The following is a 5662-nucleotide window of genomic DNA, read 5'->3' on the forward strand; positions in this document are numbered from 1 at the left end:
TTACTATGGCTTTGTAGTAAGTTTTAATATTGGAAAGTGTGAGTCCTCCAACTTCATCCTTCTTTCTCAAGATTATTTTAGCTATTCGAGGTCCCTTGCCCTTCCATATAAATTTGATTGGCTTTTCCATTTCTGCAAAGAAGGTTGTTGAAATTTTTACTGAAATTGCATTGAATCTATAAATTACTTGGGGTAGTATTGACATCTTAATGATATTTAGCCTTCCAATCCATGAACATGGAATGTCCTTCAACTTATTTAGATCTTCTTTGATTTCTTTTAGAATGTTTTGTAGTTTTCTGTGTACAAGTCATTTACATTCTTGGTTAAATAGATTCCTAGATATTATTTTAGTGACTATTGTAAATGGATTTTTTTTTCTTGATTTCTTCTTCAGATTGTTCATTGCTTGTGTACAGAAACACTATTGATTTTTGGGTGTTGATATCTTATATCCCACTATTTTGCTGAATTAATTTATTAGCTCTGGGAGCTTTGTTACAGTTTTATCAGGATTTTCTATACAGAGGATCATGTCATTTGCAAACAAGGAAAGTTTTACTTCTTTGTTTCCAATTTGGATGCCTTTTATTTCTTTTTCTTGCCTAACTGCTCTGACAAGAACTTGCAGTATAATGCTGAATAACAGTGGTGACATCCTTTTCCTGATCTCAGAGGGAAAGCTCCAGTCTTTCACCATTAAGTAGGATGTCAATTGCAAACTTTTCACATATGCCCTTTATCATGTTGAGGAAGTCTCCTTCTATTCCTAGCATTCTAAGTGTTTTTATCAAGGAAGGTACTATATTTTGTCAAATGCCTTTTCTGCATCAATGAGATGGTCATGTGTTTTTTTCCTTCATTTTGTTAATGCACTATATTACATTAATTTATTTTCTTTGTTGAACCAACTTTGCATTCCAGGGATAAATGCCATTTGATCATAGTGTATAATTCTTTGAATATGCTGTGGGATTCAGTTTGCTAGTATTTTACTGAGGATTTTTGCATCTATAGTCATAAGATATATTGGTCTGTACTTCCCATTTTTTGCAGTATCTTTATCTGGTTGATGTTGGCCTCATAGAATGTGCTAGGGAGTGTTCCCTCCTCTTCATTTTTTTTTTTTTTTTTTTTTAAGAATTTGAACAAAACTGGAGTTAAGTCTTCTTGGGAATGTTTGGTAGAATTTCCCTATGAAGCCATCTGGTCCTGGACTTCTTTTTTGGGGAGGTTTTTGATTACTGATTCAAACTCTTTACTGGTAATTGGTTTTTTGAGATCTTCTATTTCTTCTGGAGGCAATGTTGGTAGTTTGTGTGTTTCTAAGAATTTAGCCATTTCCTTTAGGTTATCTACTTTATTGGCACACAGTTGTTCATAGTATCCTCGTATAGCCCTTTATATTACAACAGGGTTGGTAGTAATAGTCCCATTTTCATTTCTGATTTTCTTTACTTGTATCCTGTCTCTTTTTTTGTTAGTCTAGCTATAGGTTTGTCAATTTTATTGATCTTTTCAAAGAAACAAATTTTTTTGTTGATTCTATTTTTTTTTCTTTCATTTATCTCCATTCTCATCTTTGCTATTTCCTTCCTCTGCTTTCTTCAGGTTTAGTTTGCTCTTCTTTTTACTAGTTCTTCCTGTTTGAGATTAGGTCTCTGATTTGAAGGCTTTCCTTCTTTTTTTAATGTAGGGATTTAGAGCTATAAATTTCCCTCTCAGCACTGCCTTCACTGTACCATAAGTTTTGGAATGTTGTATTTTCATTTTCATTCTCCTTAAGGTATTTCCTAATATCACTTCTGATTGTCTCTTTAACCCATTGGCTGTTTAAGAATTTGCAGTTTAATTTCCACATATCTGTGAATTTTCCCTTTCTTCCTCTGTTAATAGATTTCTAGCTTCATTCCATAGTGATCAGAGAAAATGCATTGTATGATTTTAATATTTTTAAATTTATTGAAATTTGTTTTGTGACCCAACACATAATCAATCCTGGAGAATGATCCATGTGTACTTGAGAAGAATGTACATCTTGTTTTAATTGGGTGAAGCATTCTATATATTTCTGTTAGGTCTAGTTAGTTTAGTGTTGTCATTCAAGTCCTTATTGATATAATACTTCCTTATTGATCTTCTGACTCAATGTTCTATCCATTATTAAGAGTGGTGAGGGGGGTGGGGTGTAGGGTATAAGGGAACCTTTTATATATATTTTTTTTTAAATATTTATTTTTTTATTTCTCTCCCCTTCCCGCCCCACCCCCACCCTGGTTGTCTGTTCTCTGTGTCCATTCGCTGCGTCTTCTTTGTCCGCTTCTGTTGTTGTCAGTGGCACGGGAATCTGTGTCTCTTTTTGTTGCGTCATCTTGTTGGGTCAGCTCTTCTTGTGTGCGGCGCCATTCCTGGGCAGGCTGCACTCTGTTTCGCACTGGGCAGCTCTCCTTACAGAGCACACCCCTTGCGCATGGGGCTCCCCTAAGCAGCGGACACCCCTGCATAGCATGGCACTCCTTGTGTGCATGAGCACTGCGCATGGGCCAGCTCCACACAGGTCAAGGAGGCCCGGAGTTTGAACCACGGACCTCCCGTGTGGTAGACAGACGCCCTAACCACTGGGCCAAGTCCGCCACCTATATTTTTTAATGTAAAATTTTTTTGTGATCTATGTATCTTTTTAAAAAAGACAATTAAATAAAAATTTTTAAAAAGAGTGGTGTGTTAAAGCCTCCTATTATTAATGTAGAACTATGAAGTTCTCCCTTCAAATCTGTCAGCATTTGCTTCTTGTATTTTGGGACTCTGCTGTTAGATGCATATATATTTATAATTGTTATATCTTTCTGTTGAATTGTTCTCTTTATCAGTACATAATAACCATCTTTGTCCCTCATAACTGTTTTTGACTTAAAGTCTATTTTATATGATATTAGTATTGCCACCCCAGCCAGTTGTCTTTTGGTTACTACTTGCATGGTATATTTTTCCATCCTCTCATCTTCAACCTATTTGTATCTTTGACTTTAAGGTGAGTCTCTTGTAGATAGTATATAGTTGAGTCATGCTTTTTTATCCATTCTGCTGTTTGACTGAAGAGTTTAATCCATTTACATTTAAAGTTACTACTAATAATACAGGTCTTCGGTTTGTCATTTTGCTATTTAGCTTGTAAGTCTTATATACTTTTTGTCCCTCACTTCTTTTTTAAAAAAAGACTTATTTATTTATTTATCCCCACCCCCTTGTTTTTCACTTGCTGTGTCTGCTCATCTTCCTTGTTTCTTTAGGAGGCTCCAGGAGCTGAATCTGGGACCTCTGATGCAGGAGGGAGGTGCCCAATTGCTTGAGCCATCTCCGCTCCCTGCTTTTGCTGTGTCTTTCATTATGTTTTTCCTCTGTGTCTCTTGTTGCATCAGCTCACTGCACCTGCCCATCACGTCAGCTTGCTGTCTTCTTTAGAAGGCACCAAGATCTGAACTATCACCCTCCCATGTGGTAGGCAGGAGCCCAGACACCTGAGCCACATCCACTTCACCCTCACTTCTGATAAAACCTACTTTTATATTTATTTGCTTTTTGTGTTGTACCATATTGAGTGCCTTATCATTTCTATCTGGATATCTTTTTCATCTATGTTCCTTGTGGTTACCATGGGGTTAAAATTTAACATCCCAAATATATAACAATCATATTTGGTTTGATACCAACTTAACTTCAGTAGCATGCACATATACTTTTCCTATACCAGTCTATGGCCATACCACCCTCAATGTGCCTGATCTTGTCTGATCTCAGAAGCTAACCAGGGTCGGGCCTGGTTAGTAACTGGATGGCGTACTTTTTCTAAACTCCTCTGTTCCCCACAATTGTTTATTTGCTGTCACTTATATTTTTGTAACTTGTATGTCCAAAAACCTAGATTTACAATCTTTTTTTATGCATTTGCTTTTTAGCACCTGTAGGAAGTAAGAAGTGGAGTTACATAGTAAATGACACAATACAATAACACTAGCATTTATATAATTACCCATATGGCTACCTTTACCACACATCTTAATTTCTTTATGCTGCTTTGAGCCACCGTCTATCCTTTCCTTTCAGTCTGAAGAACCCCCCTTAGCATTGCTTGTGGGGCCAATCTAGTAGAGATGAACTCCCTCAGCTTTTGGGAGAGAATGTCTTAATCTCTCCTTCATTTTTGAAAGAGAGGCTCACAGGGTATAAAATTCTTGGCTGGCAGTTGTTTCCTGCATCACTTTAAGAGTTTCAATCCCCTACCTTCTTGCCTCCATGGTTTCTAATGAGAAATTGGCACTCAATTAATTGGGATTCCTTTGTATGTAATACATTGCCTTTCTCTTGCAGCTTTCAGAACTCTCTTCATACGAAGGCTGTCTTTTTCTTCATATTTATCCCTTTTGGTATTCTCTGAGCTTCTTGAATATGCCAGTTCATGTCTTTTTCTAAGTTTGGGAAGTTCTCTGTCATTATTTCTTTGACTGTTCCTTCTGGCCCTTTTTCTCTTTCTTCTCCTTCTGGTCTTCCCATTATGCATATATTGGTGCACTTGATGGTGTCCCATAGATGTCTTAGGCTATTTTTGCTTTTAGTGTTTCTTTTTCCTTTCTGCTCCTGAGCCTGACTCATTTCAAATGTCTTGTCTTCGGGTTCACTGAGTCCTCCTTCTGCCAGCTCCAGTCTGTTCTTGAAGCCCTCCTGGGCATTCTTCATTGCAGTTATTCTGCTCTTCGACTCTAGTAGCTCTGTTTGATTCCTTTTTAAAATTTCTAGCTCTTTACTTAGACTCTCATATTGTTCATTCATTGTTTTCCTGATATCCTTTAGTTCTTTCTCTGTACTTTCCTTCATCTCTTTGAGCATTTTTTAAATTTTTGTTGTTTTGTTTTTCCTTGAGCATTTTTAAGATCATCTTTTTTAAAGGCTTTGTTTGGTATGTCCACATTCTCCTATTCTTCATCGGTGTTTTCTGTATTTTTAGCCTCTTCCTTTGGGTGGGCAATCATTTACTGTTTCTTTGTCTTACACTCTTTTGTTGTACACTGTACATTTTAATATTTTAAAATACTAAGTCTGGGATTTGGGAAACGGACTTGGCCCAGTGGTTAGGGCGTCCGTCTACCACATGGGAGGTCCGTGGTTCAAACCCCAGGCCTCCTTGACCCGTGTGGAGCTGGCCCACGCGCAGTGCTGATGCGCACAAGGAGTGCCGTGCCACAAAGGGGTGTCCCCCGCGTAGGGGAGCCCCACGCACAAGGAGTGCGCCCTGTAAGGAGAGCCACCCAGTGCAAAAGAAAGTGCAGCCTAAGAATGGCGCCACCCACACGGAAAGCTGACACAAGATGACGCAACAAAAAGAGACACAGATCCCCGTGCCGCTGACAACAACAGAAGCGAACAAAGAAACAAGACGCAGCAAATAGACACAGAGAACAGACAACCGGGGTGCGGTCAGGGGAGGGAAGAGAAATAAATAAATAAATCTTTAAAAAAAAAAGTCTGGGATTTACTCTCTGGGGTATATGTATCTTGGTTTTGTAACCAGATAGTGACAAGACAGAGATTTTCTTGAGCTTTAACCTTCCCATCAGGAATGTCTGTCCAAGGTGTATGCAGTGAACAGAACTTTCCCTGTCTTTCT

The sequence above is a fragment of the Dasypus novemcinctus genome, chromosome 23 (genome assembly GCF_030445035.2).
Source record: "Dasypus novemcinctus isolate mDasNov1 chromosome 23, mDasNov1.1.hap2, whole genome shotgun sequence".
In the NCBI taxonomy this organism is placed as follows: domain Eukaryota; kingdom Metazoa; phylum Chordata; class Mammalia; order Cingulata; family Dasypodidae; genus Dasypus; species Dasypus novemcinctus.